This window comes from Nicotiana sylvestris, chromosome 2, assembly GCF_000393655.2.
Source record: "Nicotiana sylvestris chromosome 2, ASM39365v2, whole genome shotgun sequence".
NCBI classification, from domain to species: domain Eukaryota; kingdom Viridiplantae; phylum Streptophyta; class Magnoliopsida; order Solanales; family Solanaceae; genus Nicotiana; species Nicotiana sylvestris.
Window position 1 is genome coordinate 86,445,806 of NC_091058.1, and position 24,497 is coordinate 86,470,302.

At 38.8% G+C, this 24,497-nt stretch overlaps 1 pseudogene; it reads left to right on the forward strand.

Annotated features, from left to right (window-relative positions):
* Positions 1 to 2,231: 2,231 nt before the first annotated feature.
* Positions 2,232 to 24,284, forward strand: LOC104226774 (tubby-like F-box protein 5; annotated as a pseudogene).
* Positions 24,285 to 24,497: the final 213 nt, after the last annotated feature.

The window sequence follows — 24,497 nt, forward strand, 5'->3', positions numbered from 1 at the left end:
TTAGTAAAGATCGGTGACCTCTCTCATTTACGTCTTCTTAATTATAGTTTGATATAGAAAATTACCATCCTCTTCTTATACGAATGGATTCAATCACTATTGTAGTTAAATTTTATGTGTGCTATGTTTGCTTACTCTCATCTTCTATCTTAGGTCTGGAGTAAATTATCGTTGGTTAAGATTTGCCTAAAATTCCCTTATTAATTAGTTTAACAAAAAGCTCAATACTTTTTCGTCGAATAATATTTAGTGCTATCCATTAGACATTAGTATATTATCCATATGTCCAACACTAATAAGTCAAATACCCTACTAGAAAGCTCATATATACAATATTAATTACTAAGTCACTATTATTTTCTATTTAGACATGATTTAACTATTGTTAATTCTTATCGGCCATATTATGTGTCTATTATATTTCCTTGATAATGGTTTCATTGCTTGCATGATTATTTTATTTGGATAATTACGATGAGAATGAGAAACTATTAAGGCAATTTAAAATGAATACTTCATTTGTATGTTCATTTTTGTAAGAAGAAAAGCAGCTCAACTTATAGGTTCAATACAAAAAATTCAAAATATTTAAATCGAATTAATTCAGCTTTGAGTTATTAAGTTGAAGCTCGATGATGCTTGATTAAACAAAGATGAGAGAGATTCTTAGATAAGTTTAGAACGAATCTGTGTAATTTGTGGAGTTATGGAGGAGATGTGATACTACCTTCTTTTTTTTTTTGGGTTTAGAAAATTGGTTGTTGATTAGTCTCAAGATTGACTACAGATATGTTTCAATAATTAAGTTTGGCTTTATTATTCGTTGATGTTACATATACTAGGATTCAGCACTGAGTAAACAAGATATACATTGTAATTAGAATTAGTTAAGGGATTTTCTATTGTAATTTCACGGTTTATTATGTATATATGGAAATAACTTTTATTAGACCCTTAAGTTGCAGGGTTATTTGCTTCTCTCTGCGGTTTCTTCAAAAGGTACCATTTGACCAACTCTTTCTTATTCTTTTATGTTCTATCTCCCTAATTTTTTTATCTTCCATTGATTCATGTGTTTTTGTTTTCTGTCGTCTCTTTTCTTCCTTTTCACCATTGCCAACTGTTACAGTCCTGTACTAATTTTTGCCCCCTTTTGTTGTTGGGTAAAAAGATTTACTATCTTTTATTTAACTTATCAAAAATATATTTTTACTAGTTTAAAAAAAAAATCAAACTTTTTATCTATGTCTCTCTTCTTCTTAGGTTCTTCCCTCACCAGTCACCCTTTGCGTCATAATATATGTTTTGTTTTGTGTGAGGAAACATCTTTATAGAACATGCTAAGGTGTACTACTTGTTCTTTGTTTTATGTTGATGACACTAAAATGAAGTTAATTAATCATTTATTTGTTTATTCCCTTTTCCACGTTACTTAGGACTCTGGTAATCAGTTGGTTGATAGCTCCCTTTAGTGTCCTTTTTTTATCGTTTGGTAGCTACATTGAACTATTTTGCATCAGTTGAGATTTTGAGAAAAAAATTGAATCTTGATTTTTAAAAAGGTGAAATGCTTTTGTTCTAATAAGCTTGTATTTGATTGAAATATTCCATAGGAGTCTCTCTACACATATTCGGGGAAGCTATGTACAAAATCACTTGTTCATGTTAAGTAAATATACCATTGTTCCAATCATTTAAGCATGACTTACGTAATAGTCTTTATTTCAAATTACTTGTAATTAAACTCTCAAAAAAAAAAAGTAAGATTAAAGTTCTGATAGATCATATACATTCTCATGACGATGATGCATCAGATGTATTGATTTTCAGTTTCACTAGTGTCTTTTGGTGCTCTTGCCCTGCAACTATCACCGACTAAACTTGTGATTCTATAATTTAAATGGTCATGCACAGTCGAGGGATTTTGTGGCTCATTTAGTATCTGGAATGCTTCCTATGTGAGCTTCGCAAAGCATAACCTATCCCATTGGAGATAGAGAGAGTTGTCTTAGGTTGATGGCCAGATTAAAAGTAGTCTAATAATGATAAAACCTCTAACCATTGAATAATAAACTTGAAGAATTATAGAGAATGTGTCTACTAAATTCGGACTAGTTGAGGGCAGTTGATTGATTGTTCTTTAATGTCTATAGTAAAAAGAGGAAGGGAATTTGAGGTTTTCAAATACTCTGTCGTGGGGGTTCCTGTTAGGACCGAAAAAGTCAGGTGTCATGCGGAAGTTAGAAAAACAAATCTTGAATGCTATGTTTGAACTTGTTCAGAAAAACTTATATTGGCCATTATCTGGAGAGGAAAAGAAGAAGTGTAATGTCTCTTTTTTAGCTTTTATTTAAGAGGCTGAATTGACAGATATTGATTCAGGGTTCCGCCTGAGGACGTGGACCTCACTGGCCGTGTTTCTGTCTCCTAATTTCTTTTTCTTCTTCAATCTCTACATTTAGAGCGTTCTTTTATCGCTTTCATCTTCTTTGTCCCTCTTTGTTCAGGTTTTCTCCTACCATTTTCTCTATTTACTATGCATTTCTATCTTCATCTTGGTTTCTGGATGCAATTCCTATTTTTCCTTTTTTTCTATTCTTCACCCTAGTTTCATGTTGTCTTTGCTTTTGGTTTTGAGCGGAGCTAGTATAGAAATGCTATAAGATCTTACGTTTTAATTTTGCGTTGTCCTTTATTTCATTGTGTATTATTTTGCCTCTTATAAGCAATTGTGCAATTTGATTTTCTGATTGTTATTGTTGCTAAATCTTTATTTTGGGAACATTTGAGTGCGAAGTTTTGATTTTGAATCGTAGGATGTTATAGAAATGATTTATATTTCTAATATTCGCTGGATTATTCGTCTCTCATTTGTGTAATTTCAGTGCTGATCATTGAATGGTTACATGTCCATATCTTTTTTGCATTTCTTCTTCTCAATCCCTCACAAAAGGAAAAATATTAGGTATATTGATTTTTAATTAAAACAGAGAGGCTAAACCTCTGTGTTAGATCTGATAATTGAAGATATGGTGTATGTGGATAATAGGCAATGCCGACTTATTGGGATTGAGGCATATTGTTGTTACATCTAGATTAGGTTGGATTTTCACGAGAGTTTTTTCAGTCCGGTAAAAGACTTGTATGTCAGTGAATAGATAAATGTTCGATTAAAGAACATCTACTTCTAGATAATCTCAAAAATTGTCTTAAAAGACCAATGTAAACTGTAGGATGAAATTAGATTGGACCCGAATAGAGCAGAATGTTTACAACCTAAAGGAATATCATATAGTCAACCCATAAAAGTTGGAATTGAGGCTTCCTTGATTGAGTGATTCATCTGTTTAAAAGGTAAAAATTGTCTGAAAGTTCTTTCCTCGTGTGGTTAAGCTCCTCTTTGTTTCATTGATCTAAATGATTTGCCCTTCTGTTGAAGGAAAAGTGCAGTTCGTGTGATTGATGGATATGCCTTTCAAGAAATTGTTCGCAAGCTGAGGGAGATGACAGATGGGATAGGGAAGACTAAGGGAGCGAGCAGAAAGAAAGCATTGGAGCAACAGAACTTGATCACATATTGTCCCATATGTGGCCCTCCCACTGAGCAAGGGCAGTGGGCAAATTTACCACCAAAAGTGCTTTTGGATATCATCCGCATCGTTGAAGAGAGTGAGACATCATGTCCTGCTCGTTCTGTCGTTGTCTTTTGAGCATCTATTTGCAGATCATGGAGGAAAATTACAAAGGAGATTGTTAAGACTCCTGAGGAATGTGGTAGGCTTACCTTTCCCATTTCACAGAAGCAGGTAATCTCTTTAAATTTGTTCCAGTTTCCTTCTTATTACTATTGCTGATGTTGATTTAAACTCAGAGAGATCTTTTTTGTTACCATTTTTAAACCAGTCAGGTCCCCGTTAATCCCCAATCCAGTGCTTTATTAAAAGGGACAAAGCTAATTCAGTATAGCGCCTCTACTTGGGTATGATTCCATGTAAGTGAAAATCTTCTGCCTATCCTAAACTTCTCTTCTTTTTCCACTTGTACTGCGAGATGGATATCCTCTTAAGTAAGTATCCGTCTTTGAACTAGCTTCAAGTCTTTCTTTTATATGATCGATTAACAGACCTTGTCCTGTAACGATTTGAAACTCCTACTTTAATGGGGAACTTGCACTTAGGCTGATATATTATGTCTGACTTTCAAGTTAGTATACCAGATTGGAAATGCAAAAGCTTTCATAACTTGTGCTTAATGTTTGCGGTCTATGTTTTTCATAGGAAAATCTTTCTAGCCAATAGAAGATGTGCAACTGACATTTTACTTGATGACAGCTGAGAATGAGAGGGACAAACTATTGTTGGCTGCCAAGAAGATTAGTAGGGAAACAAGCACAGACTTAGTGATATCATGTTAAAAATAGTAATAAACTTGTTTCCATTTGTCCACATTTGTTTAGATTTGTTTACATTAATTTAATATTTTCATACATATAGCTAGAAAAGAGTGAGGTATGGATATGTGTGAATTTGTGTGAACTAGTGTGGGCATGTATGGACTAGTGTGTGCATGTGTGGACTTAATTAATATGTACACATGAAGTTTAGGCTAGATACATGTAGGAGTTCTACTATAAATAGTCATGTATGCTAGCCATTTGGAGCAAGTGAAGGTGAATAGAAATCATCCTTTCCTCCACCTCTCTAATAGTGAGTTTTGAGTGTTTGTTTAGTTGACTTGCTCTCCCAAAAATTTCTAACATTTGGTATCAGAGCCGGTGTGTTGAGAGACAACCAAACTTGGAGAAAAGATGACAAACACTAATGGAACACCATTCCAAGTTCATATGCTCACAAAAGAGAACTATGGAAATTGGTGTATTCGAATGAAGGTCTTGCTTGGTGCCTATGATGTTTGGGAACCGGTAGAGTCTGGAGTTGATGACGCGGAAGATGCCGCAACCACAAATAAGAAAGATCAAAAGGCACTCACTCTCATCCATCAAGGTTTGGATGACAAGATGTTCGAGAAGGTTGCAAATATGACAACCTCCATGCAAGCATGGGACATTCTTCAAACTTTCTTTAAAGGTTTGGACAAAGTGAAAAAGGTTCATCTCCAGACCTTAAGAGGAGAGTTTGAATCATTGCATATGAAAGAAAATGAATCTGCTTCAGATTACATTTCAAGAGTTTTGGCTATTGTCAATCAAATGAAAAGATATGGTGAAGAGTTGAAGGATGATAGGGTCGTTTCAAAAATACTACAATCCCAAGATTCAAAATTTGATTATATTGTTGTTGCTATTGAAGAGTCCAAAGACTTGGACACCATGACCATAGATGAACTTTCGAGTTCTTTGCAAACCCATGAAGAAAAATTGAAGAAACCGAAAGAAGAATCGGTTGAAAAGGCGTTGCAAGCAGAACTTTCCTTCAAGGAGAAAGATGAAAGGCGTGGTTCGCAGCAAAGAGGTCGTGGAAATGGAAGAGGTTGTGGTAGAGGAGAAAGAGGTGGTAGTCAAGCATCAAATAGAGACAATAAAAGCCAAGACTATAGTCAAAGAAGAGGTCGTGGAAGAGGCAAAGGATGGAGACAAAATCAAGGAAGGTATGACAAATCGAATATTGAATGTTATACTTGTCATAAATTTGGACATTTTTCCTGGGAATGTAAAGATAATTTGGAGGAGAAAAACAACTTTGTGGAGAGCAAAAATGAAGATGTCTTCATGCAAAGGAGAAGAAAGTGTGGAAAAGAACAAATGGTACCTTGACTCCGGTGCAAGTAGTCATATTTTTGGAAAGAAAAATTTATTTGTGGAGCTTAAGGAGCTGAATGGTGGCCCAATCACTTTTGGAGACTCTTCGCGAGTTCAAATCAAAGGAAAAGGTATGATTTCAATTCGCTTAAAATATGGAAGTCATCAATTAATCTCCAATGTTTTGTATGTGCCGGAGATGAAAAGTAATATTTTAAGTTTGGGACAACTTTTGGAGATAAATTATGTCATTCATTTGAAAGAAAAAAAGTTGTATATGAGAGATGAAAAGGGAAGATTGTTAGTCAAAGTACCTATGGCTAATAATAAATGTTCATCTTATATCTTCAAAATGATATTCTAAGGTGCTTGCTTTCATGTGCCAAAGATTCATCTTGGCTTTGACATATGAGATTTGGTCACTTGAATTTTGATAGCCTAAGGTTGATGAAGAAGGAAAGCATGGTGAATGGATTGCCAACAATTGATCATCCTAACCAACTTTGTGAAGAATGTCTCTTTGGAAAGCAAGCAAGGAAAAGCTTTCCTAAAGAGTCTTTGACAAGAGCAAGATGCCCTCTCGAGTTAATTCACATGGATGTGTTCGGACCTATCAAGTCATCTTCACTTGGTAAAAGTAATTATTTTGTTACTTTTCATTGATGATTTTTCTCGAAAAAACTTGGGTTTATTTTTTGAAGGCAAAATCGGAGGTGTTTGAAACCTTCAAAAATTTTAGGAACATGGTGGAGAAGCAAAGTGGCTATCAAATTAAGTCACTTAGGTTCGATAATGGTGGATAATTCACTTCAAATGAATTCAAGATTTTATGTGAGAAAAATGGAATTCGTCATTACTTGACAGTTCTGAGATCACCACAGCAAAATGGCGCCATGGAGAGAAAGAATCAAACTATTCTCAACATGGCAAGGAGTATGTTGAAGAGCAAAAATATGCCAAAAGAGTTCTGGGCTGAAGCTGTTGCTTATGCGGTGTACTTATCAAATTGGTGTCACACCAAAAGTTCGTGGAAAAACATCACAAGAGGCATGGAGCGGTTTCAAGCCAAAAGTTGCTCATTTGCGAGTTTTTTGGAGCATCGCATATGCACATGTGTCAGATGAGAAGAGGTCTAAGCTTGATGACAAAAGTGAGAGGTATGTCTTCATTGGCTATGATCAAAGTTCTAAAGGTTATAAACTGTATAACCCCAAAAATGGCAAAGTCATCATAAGTAGAGATGTTGAGTTTGATGAAGATAATGCTTGGGAGTGGAAATCTAAAGAGCAAGAATACTCTTTTAGTTCATTATTTGAAGATGATGAAGAAAAAGATGGGGAGCAGGATATCACACCACCTTCAACACCTCCGCCATAAGATCAAGAAGTTGGGGAATCAAGCTCAAGTTCAAGTAAAGCACCTCACAAGAGTAGAAGTCTTTGTACCTGTATGAAAACACGGAAGTGGTAAGAAATGACTTGTATGATTTTACTCATTTTTGTTTGCTGGTGAACAGTGAGCCTCTAAGCTTTGAAGATGCTTGCCAAAATTCCAAAGTGAGGGATGCAATGGATGAAGAAATCAAAGCTATAAAAAAGAATGATACATGGGAGTTGGTCACACTTCCAAAAGGCAAAAGCACCATTGGAGTCAAATGGGTGTACAAGATAAAGAAGAATTTCAAGGGAGAAATAGAAAAGTACAAAGCAAGATTGGTAGCTAAAGGCTACAAGCAAAAGGTCGGTATTGACTATCATGAAGTATTTGTGCCGGTTGCTCGTTTGGAAATAATTCGCTCTCTCATTGCTTTGGCGGCACTAAATTAATGGAAAACCCATCAAATGGATGTGAAGTTGGCATTATTTAATGGTGTATTGGAGGAAGAGGTCTATATTGATCAACCTTCGTGTAAAGCCCCAGAAATGTTTGCTAAGTAATTTAAGATTTCGTGGTGCCAAGGTAGGCTAATTATTTTATCTTGCGTGCAAATGAGGATTAATGATATAATGGATATTAATTAGATATGTTAATAAGCATATAAGTCATATTATAAGTGATTTGGGGTCTAAAGAGAGGCCTAAGTCTAAACCAAGTTAGAAAATTTCATAATAGACTAAAGTTGTAAATGAGTACGCACAAGACCTTATTTTGGACAAGAATATCTCCATTTATATAAGGTTTTGTGCAACGAACAACCTATCAAATTAAATCTCTTTGAGTCTAGTTTCCAATGCATTAAACCATTTGTCATTTGGAGGTGTATACAAAAAGTTATGACCATTTTACCGAACCTGTGTCAGACGCGCGGCCGCGGGAAAACTGAAAGTTTCTGCCTCCGAGCACGGCCACCGCATCTCGGGCACGGTTTGACCGTGGTCACGCGCCTAGAAGCCCTATAAATACCCCAAGACTGGGTATGGAGAGTCTCTAAGTCATTTTTTTTAGCTAGGGCTTGCTCTATCAAGGGGAATCCGTCTCATACTTCCCTCCTATGATCCAAGATAATGTTTTTGGAGTATTTTGAGTTAATTACTACTCCTAAACACTTATATTAACAAGGATTGATCTTGAAAATCCATAGATTCCCATAATCCCTAAATTGATCAAGAACACTACAAGTGGGGATTCTCAAGATTCTTACTACAAGAGGTATGTCTATCATCTCTAACTACTCTATGCTGATTATTTATGTATGATATATACGTTAGAACTCATGGGATGGTGATTGGAAGCCATAGGTGCCTAACCTAGGTTGTGTTGGTATTGTAGAGATTGTGAGATGGGTTATTGAGGTATGATTCTTGGGTGTAATAGTATTATGTATACATGCATGTACAAATTGTTGAACATAAATAAGTAAAGATTGGGTTGGGGAATGCAGCAAATCTTGTAAAAGAGATTTGAAATCAAGATCCTCAACTAGTATTTGATAAAATGCTCAAATGAGCTGAAACCATGAATACCTTCCTAATTTGTGCTCAATTTTGTTATGTCTCAAGTAGATTGGGATTGCCAGAATTTCCGGAACGTCGTAGTAACTTAAGGAAAGCTTAAACAAGGTATGTATGGCTAAAAAACCCTCCTTTTAGAAATTGAGCCTCCATGGTGCCCGTGCAAATGTTGTAAGCCCAAAATTCGATTGATGTGGTACTTGTTATGTCAAATAAATTGATGCTGCAAAAATGTATGTTGAAGATGCTTCTCCATGTGTTTAGTGTGTTATTCTTTGTAAATTGAGGATGTGTGGAAATATATGAGCTATGTGCTAAATGCCTAAATGTCAAGTCAAGGTTACATTGTGATTAATATGCCGAACTAAATGAATTTCTCTCTATGTTTATAACTTAAATTGCTTTTGTATGTGCTTATGATCCTAAATGGCAAGATAAATGTTGAAAATGGGAATAATGCGAAATGTGAGTTATGGAATGTGGTAATTGTGGCCCCAAGTGCCGAGAAACTAATTCATGTGAATCCAAAGATTAAAGTGAGATGATTAACGGAAAAAGGTAACGTCTTGGTAAGACGGCTTAGCCGAACGGGCTTTGATCGGATGCCATGTTATACACACATGGTGGTAATGTATTGATAATTGAAACTGAAAAGTGAGAATGAAATAAGAGTAACGTCTTGGTAAGAAGGCTTAGCCGATCGGGCCGTGATCGGACTCCGCTTAAGGAAGCGGTGGTAATGTGGATGATGATGCAACGATAAGGAATGCCCCAAATAAAAATTTCAGAAATTATGTGAAAAATATGTGAACCTCTTATATTATTGATGTGATGCTTATTTGAAGCTTTGTTGTCCTTATGATTTCTTTTACTCTTGTATGGTTGTTCTTTCTAACTGGATGGTGTTTAGTTATACATACTAGTACTATTCCATGGTACTAACGTCCCTTTTACCGGGGCGCTACATTTTTTTAAATGAATGTAGGTGGCTCCATAACGGATAGTGCCGATCGCGCGTAGCGGAGCATCCTTCTCACAAAGTCTTGGTGAGCCCCTTTCTCCTTCAAGGGGGTTATGTTGTACATCTTTTGCTATAGATATCCACTTTTGAGGTATAGTCGGGGCCTTGTCGCCGGCATTGTCATACTTGTCTTTTGCATCCTTAGAGGCTCCGTAGACATATGTGTGGGTTATGTACGAGTGTTAGATGGGTCTACGAACTATGTTGTAATTCTAGCTCTCGCTTCTCTAAAGGGTAATTATATGGAATCTTGGAAACTTAACTATGGTTTAAAGTTGTCTTTCCTATTGTCTAAATAAATGAAATCATTGCTTCCTTATTCATATTGAGATGGGTAGAAAGTGTTTGATAAGGCTTGCTCAGTTGGGTTATTGAGCGCTGGTCGCGCCTCCCGAGATTGGGGCGTGACAAACTTGGTATCAGAGCCTAAGGTTTCAAGGTGTCCTAGGCTGTCTCGGATCCGTGCCTAGTAGAGTCCTTCTTATCAGTGTGTAGTCGACCACATCTATAAGTTGGAGGCTACTTGGGCATTTAGGAATAATGCCCTTTTTTGATATTCTGGATTGTGCGGTACAACTTGTTATGAAACTATTCCCTCTCTAATTAGTTAATTGTCCTATCTTTCAGTAAATGGCACCTAAGAAGAAAGCAAGAACTGGCCAAGAAGCCAATGCCACCTCAGGAGTGGTTGATGATTCATTGCTTGATGCTGCAGGTGAGGGTAGTCGCCCTGCTATCACCCTACCTGGTTCTTCTATTCCAGAGCAGACTATCCTAGTTCCTACACCTACGGAGGGTACTACTATCCCTCCCATTGATACTCTTATTCCACCTCCAGCCCCAACTTCCAGTTCTGGTATTTCTTATAGGGATCTTTGGGGGACATATTCAGATGTTGACCCAGCTAGTGGCCTCTCAGGCCCAGAGGTCAAATGTTGCGCCTAGTTCATCCAACAAGCAAGAAGATTCCACCAGTTCCAAGGTGAACAGATTTCTTCAGTTAGACCCTCCAGTATTTACGGGTGCCAATCCAGAAGAAGACCCTCAGGATTTTATTGATGAGATGCACAAAACCCTCAGGGTTATACGTGCAACTAAGATAGAGGGAGTAGAGTTGGCTGCCTACCATCTGAAAGGGGTGGCCTATTCATGATTTGAGTTGTGGGAAGATTCCCATGAGGAGGGAAGCCTTCCGGCGAGGTGGAGCGAGTTTGCTGATGCCTTTATAGATCATTTCCTGCCTGCCGAGACAAGGGCAGCCCATGCAGCAGAGTTTGAGAATCTGAAGTAGGTTAGCAGAAGTGTGTGGGAGTACCATATGGAGTTTGCTCTCCTGTTTAAATATGTTATTCATATGTTGCCCACAATGGGGGCTAGGGTGCATCGGTTTGTTCAGGGTCTCAATCCTTTAACTATTAATGAGGCTTCTACAGCTGCATTGAATTCTAACATGAATTATGGGAAGATGGTGGAATTTGCTCAGGCCACAGAGAATCGTAAATTGAAGAACAAAATAGAGAGAGAGGGTAACAGAAAGACCCGGTCTACGGGCAGCATGGGTAAGTCATTCAGTGGGGGAAGATCAGCTTTTAGGGGAGGATCATTTCGGCCGTCTCAGTCTGTTGCACAGTCTTCAGCCAGTGCACTGCCATCAAGGCCCAACCATCAGCAGCAGTGGAGTCGTTTCAGGCCCAGTCAAGGCAACAGAGGATCCTATCAGCGGGGTTGGTCAGGAGAGAGATCCCAACAGCAACAGAGGTCTTCGTGCTCCAAGTGCGGGAAGATGCACTTAGGGGTTTGCTACTTGGAGTTACCCGTATGTTATGGATGCGGGATGAGGGGCCACATTCATAGGCATTGTCATACATCCCGCCAAGGAGCGGGTAGGGGCACAACACAGTCATCCAGTCCAGCAGCTACTACATCCTCAGCCCCCTCTCCAGCTCGAGGTGCCCCAGCACCTGTAGGGCGTGGTGTAGCTAGGGGTGGTGCGCAGAGTTCAGGAGGACCCAGCCGGTTCTATGTTATGAGTGGTCGCCAGACTGCAGAGGCTTCTCCAGATGTTGTTACAGGTATTCTAATTGTCCAATCTCATGATTTGTATGCACTTATTGACCCCGGTTCCACCTTGTCCTATGTTACCCCTTTTGTTGTTATGGAATTTGGGATAGAACCGAATCAGCTTCATGAGCCATTTTCAGTGTCTACTCCGGTGGGTGAGTCTATTATGACTGCTTGAGTTTATAGAGGTTGTGTTGTTACGGTACGGGGTAGGGATACCACAGCCGATCTTATTGAATTAGGGATGGTCGATTTTGATGTAATAATAGGAATGGATTGACTTTATTCATGCTTTGCCAAACTTGATTGTCGGACTAGAACCATAAGGCTTGAATTTCCTAATGAGCCCGTTGTTGAGTGGAAGGGAGATAATGTAGTGCCTAAAGGTCGGTTTATTTCTTACCTTAAGGTTGCGAAGATGATCAAGAAGGGGTGTATCTATCATTTAGTTCGGGTTGCGGACACCAATGCTGAGGCGCCTAGCCTTGAGTCCGTGCTAGTTGTGAATAAGTTTCTGGATGTCTTTCCAGATGAACTCCTTGGAATTCCTCCAGACAGGGAGATTGATTTTGGGATCGATGTGATGCCAAGCACGGAGCCTATATCAATTCCACCTTACATAATGGCATTGGTGGAATTGAAAGAGCTAAAGGAACAATTGAAGGATTTGCTAAAAAAGGGTTTCATCCGGGCGAGTATGTCACCATGGGACGCACCAATCTTGTTTGTAAGGAAGAAAGATGGGTCGCTACGGATGTGTATTAACTACCGGCAACTCAACAAGGTCACAATCAAAAATAAATATCCTCTACCAAGGATAGATGACTTGTTTGATCAATTGCAAAGTGTTACGTGTTTCTCAAAAATTGACTTGCGGTCTGGGTATCATCAATTGAAGATAAGGGAACATGATATTCCAAAAACAACTTTCAGGATTCGGTATGGGCACTTTGAATTTATGGTGATGTCTTTTGGGCTAACAAATGCCCCGGCAGCTTTCATGGATCTTATGAATCGAGTCTTCAAGCCTTTTCTAGACTTCTTTGTGACAGTATTCATTGACGATATTCTTGTATATTCCCGAAGTCGAGAAGATCATGTTAACCATATCAGGGCAGTTCTGCAGACTCTTCAGCAACATCAACTGTATGCAAAATTTTTGAAATGCGAATTCTGGCTTGAATCCGTCGCATTCTTGGGTCATGTCGTCTCCAGGGAAGGAATTATGGTTGATCCTTAAAAGAATGCAGCAGTGAGGAATTGGCCCAGACCTACCACTCCAATAGAGATTCGCAGTGTTTTGGGTTTGGCTGGGTACTACAGGAGATTTGTGGAGGGGTTTTCTACTCTTGCCTCTCCATTGACTAAATTGACCCAGAAAGCAGTTAAATTCCAATGGTCTGATGCTTGTAAAAGGAGTTTCCAAGAATTGAAATCAAGACTGACTACAGCGCCAGTATTTACCCTGCTAAAGGGTACAGAGGGATTTGTGGTGTATTGCGACGCTTCAATGATCGGGCTTGGGTGTGTGTTAATGCAACACCGCAAGGTTATAACCTACACTTCTAGGCAACTCAAGAACCATGAAAAGAACTATCCAACCCATGACTTAGAGCTTGCGGCAGTGGTGTTTGCACTAAAGATTTGGCGACATTATTTGTATTGGGTGCATGTGGATGTATTTACGGACCACAAGAGCCTTCAATATATTTTCAAGCAAAAGAAGTTGAATCTGAGACAAAGAAGATGGCTATAGTTACTCAAAGACTATGACATTGATATTCTCTATCACCCGGGAAAGGCTAATGTTGTAGCGGATGCTCTTAGTCGAAAATCTATGGGGAGCTTGGCTCATTTGGAGGCATATCGGAGGTTGTTGGCCAGGGAGGTTCACCAGTTGGCTAGTTTGGGAGTTCGCCTAGCGGACTCTAATGAAGGAGGAGTGATTGTGCAGAATTGGGCTGAATCATCGCTTATGACGGAAGTGAAAGAGAAGCAATTCAACGATCCATTGTTAGCACAACTGAAAGAGGGTATTCATAAACACAAGACCACAGCTTTTTCCCTTGGCATGGATGATGGTACCCTATGGTACCAAGGCCGCCTATGTGTTCCGGATATTGACGGTCTTCGGGAAAGGATCATGGCAGAAGCTCACACTTCCAGGTATTCCGTGCACCCAGGTTCTACAAAAATGTATCATGATCTCAGGGAATTTTATTGGTGGAATGACATGAAAAGGGATGTGGCGGACTTTGTGGCTAGATGTTTGAATTGTCAGCAAGTGAAGGCCGAACATCAAAGACCTGGTGGAATGGCTCAAAGCATAGAAATTCCAATGTGGAAATGGGAGGTGATCAACATGGATTTTGTGGTAGGGTTTCCGCACAATCTGCGCAAGTTCGACTCAATTTGGGTGATCGTGGATCGACTCACAAAATCAGCACACTTATTGCCAGTTAAATCTACCGACACAGTGGAACAGTATGCTCAATTGTATATAATCATTATCAAAATTATGTACCTGTTCAACTGTAGATGCACTCGCCTTTTCCTTGGACTTTGACATTGGGCAATCTCGTTCAAAGTGCCCCTTCTTGCCACAACCCCAACACTCTGTATTCTTCTTGTTCACACGAGACTTTGATCTGTGCTTTGATTTGGTCTTTCCCTGTTGGCTAGTCCGGCCTCTTACAAAGAGGCCACTTGCCTGGTCATCTCTATCTCCTTCAATGTGCCTCCGCACATCACTAGAGTTAAGTGCCTGCCGCACTTGCTCAAGCTTGATAGGCTCCTTGCTATACATCATTGAATTCTCAATATCACGATATCCTGAAGTCAATGAAAATAGCAAAGCACATGCAAGCGTCTCCTCCTCCCTTTTAATTCCTGCAATCTGTAAGTCCATGACAAGTTTATTAAACGCATCTAAATGATCTTGTAACGAAGTACCTGGCCCCATCTTAAATGTGTGAAGACGCCGTTGTAACAACATTCTTGTTGTCACTGATCGGTCTTGGTATAGCCCTTCTAGCTTTTCCCACAACTGTTTGGCCGTCTCTTCGGTACCCGTACTCACTTCACAAAGCACGTTAGGTGCAAGGGATAGTTGGATTGCACTCAATGCATCCCCTTCAATCTTCTCCTTGTCGGGAGCTGATATATCCGTAGGATACTTTCCGTCAATAGCATGGATTGAACCTTCCCTCCGCAGTAACGCCATCATCTGGATCTTCCAGATATTGAAGTTGTTGCGTCCATTGAATCTATCAATTTCAAACTTCATGGAACTCATATTTGCTTGTTCTTCCTCCTTGGATCGTTAAAGGATCCTGTCGCTCTGATACCAATTGTTAGCGGAAACGTAAAAGAAAGAACACAAGATTTAACGTGGTTCGGATCAAAATAATCCTACGTCCACCAGAGAACAATTGTCCTTTTAATATTAACAAAGGAAGGGGAGATTTCCCAATTACACTTAAGAGAATTTCTCTCTTAACTCTCTACTCACTACAATGTATTGTATTATTTTGGGATGATTTCTACAAGTGAAGGAGTGCATCTATTTATAGAGGTAAAGACCTCCTCTTGATGTCATTGGTGACATCAAACTACCTCCTCTTGATGTCATGGGTGACATCAAAGGAGGAAGCTTCCTCCTAGCATCCACACCAACTCTTTCCACCAACTCTTCCAATTGGCATGCCATTGTTGACTAAACATAAACCAACACTTTCAATCTCCACCTTGGTTTGCGTTTCGAGCGTGCGTGTGAACAACTCTGGCCAAAACTTCTAAGCTTACTGGGCAACCCCATTGTAAGAAACAAGAAAAATCAAACCATTGTTGAACATACCATCTCCACCTAACAACTGTTCTCTTCAGAGTTGCATCAGTTGATGCACACCCCCGCCAAGTCCTTGCAATGTGCAAACGTAGCGAGCAGTACTATCTTGGTCAACATGTCTGCAGTATTATCGTCTGTGACAACCTTTATGACCTTGATAGTTCCCTCTTCAACAACATCTCGAATAAAATGAAATTTGACATCAATGTATTTAGTGCACTCATGAAATCTCTGATTTTTCATTAGATGAATAGCACTCTGACTATCACATCTAAGAGTTGATTCCAGCTTAACAAACTCAATTCCGCTACTAAACCTTTCAACTAGATAACTTCTTTCACCGCCTCCGTTGCTGCCATGTATTCTGCTTCTGTCGTAGATAAAGCGACAATCGATTGCAGAGTCGACTTCCAACAAACGACACTGCCAACGAGGGTAAATATGTATCCAGTTGTGGACCTTCTTCTGTCAAGATCTCCTGCATAGTCAGAATCTACATAACCGAGAATTGAAATACCTCCACCACTTTTTTGAAAGGTCATACCAATACCAGAAGCTCCTTTGAGATATCTCAATATCCACTTGACAGCTTCCCAATGCATCTTTCCTGGGCTGGACATGTATCTACTTACAACACTTACAGATTGAGCAATATCTCGACGTATGCATACCATAGCATACATAATGCTACCGACTGCACTGGCATAAGGAATCTTTGACATATGCTCCACCTCTCCTCGGACTGAGGCATTTGTAACTCTGAAAGTTTAAAATAAGGAGCTAATGGTGTACTTACAGGCTTGCACGTATGCATATTGAATCTCTTGAGAACCCTTTCAATATACCTCTTCTGAGAAAGATGTACAACACCGTCTTCTCTTGAAATCTCCATACCAAGGATTTTCTTTGCAGCTCCTAAATCCTTCATGTCAAATTCCTTACTCAACAGTTTCTTCAAAGCATTTATCTCTGTAATGTTGTTAGCAGCAATAAGCATATCATCAACATACAACAGTAAATAAATCATTGAGTTACCAGACATCTTCTTGTGATACACACAGCTATCAAATGCACTCCTTGAGAATTCATGTGTAGTCATGAATGCATCAAACCTCTTGTACCACTGTCTAGGGGATTGCTTCAAACCATACAAAGACTTCTTTAGTTGGCATACGTGATCTTCTTTTCCCTCAGCTAGGAAACCTTCAGGCTGATCCATATAGATTGTCTCTTCTAGATCACCGTGTAAGAAAGCAGTTTTGACATCAAGCTGTTGAAGCTCCAAGTCAAATTGGGCAACCAATGCTAGTAGCATGCGAATTGAGCTATGCTTCACAACTAGAGAGAAAATCTCATTGTAGTCAATTCCCTCCTTCTGATTGAAACCTTTTGCAACCAATCTCGCCTTGAACCTAGCATCCTCCACTTCAGGAATTCCCTCTTTCTTTCGGTAGACCCATTTGCATCCAACTGTCCTCTTCCCCTTTTGTCTTTTCACTAAGACCCATGTCTGATTCTTATGAAGAGACTCCATCTCTTCAGTCATGGCTAACCGCCATTGTACAGCATCCTTGCAAGAAGTTGCTTCAATATACGAGGAGGGCTCCAGATCCTTAATCACTTCTTGTGCAGCTACGAACGTATATGCAATCAAGTTTGCTTGATCTATAAGGCATTTCGATTCTCGTGTCTGCCTCTTTTCCCTCCCCTTCGCAATTGTGTATGGTTCATTGACAGCAAGTTCTTCAAGGTCTACATCTTCTGACTCATCTCCAGTCCACGTGCGCTCATATGACCTAGTCTCATGTGCCATAGTCTTGCCTTGTCATCATTAGATAACTGCACTGTAGATGCATTTGCAGAGCCAACAATGGTGCTTCCGGCCAATGTGTAAAGGCCGTTCTCCAGCTTGCCTTTCAGCATGACTAAAGAACCTTTAGTCACCTTTATAGTTCCTGCTTCACTCATGTACTTGTAGCCTTGTTCATCCAGAGTACTCAGGGAGATAAAATTATTCTTCAGATCAGGAATATGACGGACTTGTGTAATAGTCCTCACGACTCCATCATGGCAGCGAACCCGAACTGAGCTAATGCCAACTATTGCATAAGTTGCATTATTGCCCATTACGACGGTTCCTCCACTTTTCTCATAGTTGCTAAACCAGTTTTTTTGGAACGGCATATGCAGAGTACAAGCAGAGTCTAATACCCATTTATTTCCATAACTACTATTATTATTACACGATGTTGTTAGTATATAATCATTATCAAAATCATGTACCTGTTCAACTGTAGATGCACTCGCTTTTTCCTTGGATTTTGACATTGGGCAATCTCGTTCAAAGTGCCCCTTCTTGCCACAACCCCAACACTCTGTATTCTTCTTGTTCACATGAGACTTTGATCTGTGCTTTGATTTACTCTTTCCCTATTGACTAGTCCGGCCTCTCACAAAGAGCCCACTTGCATGGTCATCTCTATCTCCTTCAATGTGCCTTCGCACATCACTAGAGTTAAGTGCCTGCCGCACTTTCTCAAACTTGATAAGCTCCTTTCTATACATCATTGAATTCTCAATATCATGATATCTTGAAGTCAATGAAAATAGCAAAGCACATGCAAGCGTCTCCTCTTCCTTTTTAATTCCTGCAATATGTAAGTCCATGACAAGTTTATTGAACACATTTAAATGATCTTGTAACGAAGTACCTGACCCCATCTTAAATGTGTGAAGACACCGTTGTAACAACATCCTTGTTGTCACTAATCGGTCTTGGTATAGCCCTTCTAGCTTTTCCCATAACTGTTTGGCCATCTCTTCGGTACCCGTACTCATTTCACAAAGCACGTTAGGTGCAAGGGATAGTTGGATTGCACTCAATGCATCCCCTTAAATCTTCTCCTTGTCGAGAGCTGATATATCCTTAGGATACTTTCCGTCAATAGCATGGATTGAACCTTTCCTCCGCAGTAACGCCATCATCTGGATCTTCCAGATATTGAAGTTGTTGCGTCCACTGAATCTATCAATTTCAAACTTCATGGAACTCATCTTTGCTTGTTCTTCCTCCTTGGATCGTTAAAGAATCTTGTTGCTCTGATACCAATTGTTAGTGGAAACGTAAAAGAAAGAACACAAGATTTAACGTGGGTCGAATCAAAATAATCCTACATCCACCAGAGAACAGTTGCCGTTTTAATATTAACAAAAGAAGGGGAGATTTCTCAATTAAACTTAAGAGAATTTCTCTCTTAACTCTCTACTCACTATAATGTATTGTATTATTTTTGGGATGGTTTCTACAAATGAAGGAGTGCATCTATTTATAGAGGTAAAGACCTCATCTTGATGTCATTGGTGACATCAAACTACCTCCTCTTAATGTCATGGGTGACATCAAAGGAGGAAGCTTCCTCCTAGCATCCACACCAACTCTTCCAATTGGCATTCCATTGTTGACTAAATAAAAACCAACACTTTCAGTTACAAAGGAAACTCTGGCGAAATTTTCGGAAATTTAAGGAGTTAGACAAATTTGGGGCTGTTGATATATTTCATGATGTGAAAAAGTTGAAGTTACATAAGGATGGCTAATGAATGAACCTTGATCCTCATTCAAGGATGAATGATCTTAAGCGGGGGAGAATGTAAAGCCCCAGAAAATTTTGCTAAGTAATTTAAGATTTCGTGGTGCCAAGGTTGGCTAATTATTTTATCTTGCGTGCAAATGAGGATTCATGATATAATGGATATCAATTGGATATGTTAATAAGTGTATAAGTCATATTATAAGTGATTTAGGGTCTAAGGAGAGGCCTAAGTCTAAGCCAAGTTGGAAAATTTCATAATAGACTAAAGTTGTAAATGAGTACGCACAAGACCTCAATTTGGACAAGCATATATCCATTTATATAAGGTGTTGTGCAATGCACAACCTATAAAATTAAATCTCTTTGAGTCTAGTTTCCAACGCATTAAACCGTTTGTCATTTGGAGGTGTATACAGATGGTTATAACCATTTTACCGGACCTGTGTCAGACGCGCGTCCGCGGCGCGGCTGCGGGAAAACTGAAAGTTTCTGCCTCCGAGCATGGTACGAGTACGGCCACCGCGTCCCAGGCGCAGCTTGACCGCACTCGCGCGCCTAGCAGCCCTATAAATACCCCAAGACCGGGTATAGAGAGTCTCTAAGTCATTTTTCTGAGCTAGGGCTTGCTCTATCAAGGGGAATCCGTCCCATACTTTCCTCCTATGATCCAAGGTAATGTTTTTGGAGTATTTTGAGTTGATTACTACTCCTAAACACTTATATTAACAAGGATTGATCTTGAAAATCCATAGATTCCCATTCAAATCCCTAAATTGATCAAGAACACTACAAGTAGGGATTCTCAAGATTCTTACTACAAGAGGTATGTCTATCATCTCTAACTACTCTATGGTGATTATTTATGTATGATATATACGTTAGAACTCATAGGATGGTGATTGGAAGCCATAGGTGCCTAACCTAGGTTGTGTTGGTGTTGTAGAGATTGTGAGATGGGTTATTGAGGTATGATTCTTCGGTGTAATAGTATTATATATACATGCATGTACAAATTAGGTTTGTAGGAAGATTGTTGAACATAAATAAGTAAAGATTGGGTTGGGGAATGCAGTAAATCTTATAAAAGAGATTTGAAATCAAGATGCTCAACTAGTATTTGATAAAATGCTCAAATGAGCTGAAACCATGAATACCTTCCTAATTTGGCTCAATTTTGTTATGTCTCAAGTAGATTGGGATTGCTAGAATTTTCGGAACGTCGTAGTAACTTAAGGAAAGCTTAAACAAGGTATGTATGGCTAAAAACCCCTCCTTTTAAAAATCGAGTCTCCATGGTGCCCGTGCAAATGTTGTAAGCCCGGAATTCGATTGATGTGGTACTTGTTATGTCAAATAAATTGATGTTGCGAAAATGTATGTGGAAGATGCTTTTCCATGTGTTTAGTGTGTTATTCTTTGTAAATTGAGGATGAGTGGAAAAACATGAACTATGTGCTAAATGTGTAAATGTCAAGTCAAGGTTACATTGTGATTAATATGCCGAACTAGATGAATTTCTCTCTATGTTTATAACTTAAATTGCTTTTGTATGTGCCTATGATCCTAAATGGAAAGATAAATATTGAAAATGGGAATAATGCGAAATGAGATTTATGGAATGTGGTAATTGTGGCCCCAAGTGCCGAGAAACTAATTTATGTGAATCCAAAGATTAAAGTGAGATGATTAACGGAAAAGGGTAATGTCTTGGTAAGACGGCTTAGCCGATCGGGCCGTGATCGGACGCCATGTTATACACACATGGTGGTAATGTATTGATAATTGAAATTGAAAAGTGAGAATGAAATAAGAGGAACGTCTTGGGAAGACGGCTTAGCCGATCGGGTCGTGATCGGACTCCGCTCAAGGAAGCGATGGTAATGTGGATGATGATGCAATGATAAGGAATGCCCCAACCAAAAATTTCAAAAATTATGTGAAAACTATGTGAACCTCTTATATTATTAATGTGATTCTTATTTGAAGCTTTGTTGTCCTTATGATTTCTTTTACTCTTGTATGGTTGTTCTTTCTAACTGGATGGTGTTTAGTTATACATACTAGTACTATTCCATGGTGCTAACGTCCCTTTTGTCGGGGGCGCTACATTTTTTTAAATGAATGTAGGTGGCTCCATAGCGAATAGTGCCGATCGCGCGTAGCGGAGCATCCTCCTCTCAAAGTCTTGGTGAGCCCATTTCTCCTTCAAGAGGGTTATGTTGTACATCTTTTGCTATAGATATCCACTTTTGAGGTATAGCCGGGCCCTTGTCACCGGCATTGTCATACTTGTCTTTTGCATCCTTAGAGTCTCTGGAGACATATGTGTGGGTTATGTACGGGTGTTGGATGGGTCTACGAACTATGTTGTAATTCTAGCTCTCGCTTATCTAAAGGGTAATTATATGGAATCTTGGAAACTTAACTACGGTTTAAGGTTGTGATATAAAATGAACTAACCGTGTTGAATGTAATATCTTTCCTATTGTCTAAATAAATGAAAGCATGGCTTTCTTATTCATATTGAGATGGGTAGAAAGTGTTTGATAAGGCTTGCTCAGTTGGGTTCACTCGATTGAGCGTCGGTCGCGCCTCCCGAGTTTGGGGCAAGTTGAAGGACAAGAAGATAAAGTCTTGAAATTAAATAAGGCTTTATATGGGTTGAAGCAAGCCCCGCGAGCTTGGAATAGTAGAATTGACAGTTTCAAGCAAATGATTTTTCTAAGTGTCCACATGAACATGCCCTCTATGTAAAGATTGCTAAAAATGGTGACATCTTACTTGTTTGCTTGTATGTAGATGACTTGATATTTACAGGAAATAATCCAAAGATGTTTGAAGAATTCAATAAAGCAATGGCTAGAGAATTTGAGATGACGGACATTAGCCTAATATCCTACTATCTTGGAATTCAAGTAGCACAGAGGAAGGATGTCATTTTTATTTCTCAAGGAGAGTATGCAAAGGAAATTCTCAAGAAATTTGAGATGGAGAATTGCAATCCCGTAAGCACCCCCGTTGAATGTGGAGTTAAAATATCTAAGCATGGAGATGGAGATAGAGTCAATCCCACATTTTTCAAGAGTCTTATTGGAAGCTTAAGATATTTGTCATGTACAAGGACGGATATTCTGTTTGGAGTTGGACTCCTGAGTCGCTTTATGGAAACTCCTACTACCTCGTACTTAAAGGTAGCCAAAAGAATACTTCGGCACAACAAAGGTACGCTTGATTATGGAATTCTTTATTCATCTTCTAAAGAATCCAAGTTCGTGGGATATTGTTATAGTGACTGGGCTGGTGATATTGATGATCAGAAAAGTACTACTGGGTTTGTTTTCTTTCTTGGAAATTCCGCATTTACATGGAATTCTAAGAAGCAACCAATTGTGACTTTGTCAACTTGTGAAGCGGAGCATGTAGCATCTTGTTCGTGTGTTTGCCATGCAATTTGGCTAAGAAGCTTGTTGGAATAACTTCACCAACCACAGAAGGATGCTAAAAGATTTTTGTTGACAACAAATCGGCTATAGATTTAGTCGAGAACCCGGTATTTCATGAAAGAAGAAAAGCATATCGATACGAGATATCATTTTATTAGAGATTGCATATCTAATAAAGTTATGGAGCTTGAGCATGTAAATTCTGGAGATCAAATTGCAGATATTTTCACCAAGCCTTTGAAGATTGACGCTTTTCAAAAGTTAAGGATGGCGCTTGGAGTAATGAAACAAGTTTAAGGGGAGATGTTAAAAATAGTAATAAACTTGTTTCCATTTGTCCACATTTGTTTAGATTTGTTTACATTAATTTAATGTTTTCATACATATAGTTAGAAAAGAGTAAGGTGTGGACATGTGTGAATTTGTGTGAACTAGTGTAGGCATGTATGGACTAGTGTGTACATGCGTGGACTAATTAATATGTACACATAAAGTTTATGTTAGATACATGTAGGAGTTCTATTATAAATACCTATGTATGCTAGCCATTTGAAGTAAGTGAAGTTGAATAGAAATCATCCTTTCCTCCACCTCTCTAATAGTGAGTTTTGAGTGTTTATTTAGTTGTCTTGCTCTCCCAAATTTTCTAACATATCATTGGTTGCAGATGATTTTTCTCAAGCTAGCAATACATATGTTGGGAAACTGAGGTAAGTTCTATCAAATCTCCAGTTATATTTCCTTCACTCACTCCTCTCCACCCCTTCAATAATAGTAGGAAGCAAAGAAAAGCTTCTACTCCCTTTCATTTTACTTTAATAATGTTTGAAAACAATTTCACCAAGTCTAACTTTCTTGAAACCAAGTTTACCATATATGATAACCAACCTTAAAGCAAAACCGCCATGGAACATGGTCGAGTTGGTCAAAGCTTTCAAGCAAAGAAAGTTTCTCCAAGAGTACCAGCATGCAACTACAGAGTAGCTACCATTTCCTATGAGCTCAGTGTTAGTTGTCCTAGGAGAATTCGTTGCGCAATGCACTCTATCCCTTTCTCTTCAATCCAGGAGGGAGGCAGTGTTCCAACACCTACATCATTCCCACAATCATTTGATGAGAAGTCATTTTCTGCACCACTCTCAAAAATTAGGGGTGGCAAACAGACAGGTCGGATCGAATACGGATAATAATGCAAAAAACGGATAAATTATCCGATCTGATCCACATTTAATACGGATAACCATATTATCCATGGCTTTCTGAATATGATTACTTTTAGGAGAATTCCTAATCTCTCAAGCTTAAGAAACCCCCAATTTGAGTCTTTACAAATGTAAAAGTTGAACAAATTAGTTATCCATTTTCTAAGTGGATAATATGGTTCTTATCCATATTTGATCCGTTTTAAAAATGTTCAATATCTAACTCATTTTTTTGTGGATAATATGAATGGATAATTTTTTTAATCCATTTTGCCACCACTAATAGTGACCCACAAAGCTGATGTGGGAGACACATCAGATGTCACAGTGGACATGCACAGTCAGCTAAAATGGGAAACACTCCGAAGGAGCAAGCGCATGAAGGCAGCGTGTGAAGATACTAGTTAGTTATAAATAGCTATCAATAAGAATATTAGAGGAGACTATTGTGATATTGGAAACTCTTTTTTTTTATCGTCAAAAGAACTTATACTATTCCTTATCTCATTCTGTAATTCTCTCTTCTTATCTCCTCCTTCCAGTTATTTTCCAATACTGCTCTATTAATATTCTCCTAATTCACTTTACTTGTAATTTTCGGTTGGGTGATTAATACAAACG